Raw genomic sequence first — 1,844 nt, 5'->3', positions numbered from 1 at the left:
TATTTAATTGATTCAATGATCCCTTACCTTCCCTACCCCCCCCCCCAACTCCCCTTACCCTGTGATGTGATTACCCTAATACCTCTGGCCTACATAGTGCTTTCTTTTGGCTTCCTCATCCAAAATTTTCACAATGACCCCCCTTTTTTAAAAAAGTAAAGGGAAGGAGATGTGGGACTGCGTAAGGGTATCCTGGGTCATGGTGGAGCAGGTGCCTAGAACCCTGAGACTCTGCAAATTCTGGGTAGGATTCTGAATGAGAACTGGCAGGAGTTTGGTGCCCCCCAGAACCCAGGATCCTGAAAAACAGTCACGGTCTCCATAGAATTACATAGGCCAGGCTATAGGCCTCAGGCCCTAGGGATTTACATACTAGTGAAGGCCAGAGGGCAGAGCAAATTAAGCATGCCTCCCCCAGATCCTCCCCCAATCCTCCCCCTTTCTCCCTCCCTATATAACTCAGGACTGCCCTGAGTTCTGGGGGGGGGGGTTACGCCTAGATCCATCTATCATCTGCCATGACAATAAACCTTTTTGGAACCAAGGACTTCCTCGTGTTATTGGGGCCTGTCATCGCCAAGGCCTCCAGGCTGCTGGAACCATAGGATTTCTCCCGAATGTGGGACCCGCCCCAGTGGTGGAAGCCCCTCCGGGGCCACACCGCAGAGGCGGCCTTTTAAATTTTCCCCACAGGCTTTAATTGTTGTATACTGATATAAAGTTAAGGTTGTTTTGCCTTTATTGTATATTGATATAAATTTAAGTGTTTTTACTGTATATTGATAGAAATTTAAGGTATTTTTACTGTATATTATTAGAAATTTAAGGTTATTTTGTTAAACTATATTGTACATTAGCTGTTTACTTAAAATATGATGTAAAAATCTAGTTTATGGTTCTTATAATTATTTTTATTGTTTGTAGATTGTTAATATTAGGAAAAAAGACAATTTTTAAACAGAAAGATGGATATGCAGTGGAAATTTCTGATTGTGTCATGTGATGCAGGCTCACCTAGTGTTTTGCTGAAGGAAGACCTATGGGAGGACATGTGATGTTTGGAGAGAGGGCTCAATGGAGAGTGATGGGGTACTCTCAGCTCCTCCAGGCTCATGTCTGCCTGGATGCTGCCATGCTCCTGCCTTGATGATAATGGACTGAACCTCTGAACCTGTTAGCCAGCTCCAATTAAATGTCCTTTATAAGAATTGTCTTGGTCATAGTGTCTGTTCATAGCAGTAAAACCCTGGTATGAGGAACACTGAGCGTAAGGGAACTGTGGTGCTTTAGGGGATTCGATGTAAATATTCCAGCTGTAGACAAGCACTAATGGTTATTATCAGCTATGAACAATCATAATAATCATATTACTCTCTGCATTCAATCATAGCTACTCGGAGTCTCTTGGGGATCTGGGCATTGGTTGCTTTCCCTTGTTTTATTGGATGACTCCACACCCATAAATATATGGGAGACACTAATTGGACTGAGTGTCTTGTAAAGAAGAGGACATGAAGTTGGAAAGAAGATATGTAAATAGGGCTGGAGGTAGGAGATTTGTAGGGAGTTGGGTGTGGATATAACTAAGATACATTGTATATATGTATGATACTTAAAAATAGAAAGTGAACAAGAAAAGCGTCCCAAATAGAATAGGTTATTGAACTCCCGTTGCTGAGGTCCTGCCTCAGTGTGAGGAGGGTCCTGAGAAAGGCAGGAATGGGAACAGTACTGATTCAATGACTCAGAGTCAGTAATAAATGCAAGTTGTCAATTCATGTACTCTCTCTGTTCTCTGACAATTTTTAGTATTCTTTATTCTTCAGCTTAATTCTTAATTCCTA

Source organism: Grammomys surdaster, unplaced genomic scaffold (assembly GCF_004785775.1).
Source record: "Grammomys surdaster isolate TR1022 unplaced genomic scaffold, NIH_TR_1.0 323, whole genome shotgun sequence".
Classification (NCBI taxonomy): domain Eukaryota; kingdom Metazoa; phylum Chordata; class Mammalia; order Rodentia; family Muridae; genus Grammomys; species Grammomys surdaster.
The sequence above is the reverse complement of the archived record's forward strand: the minus strand, read 5'-3'. Positions refer to the sequence as shown.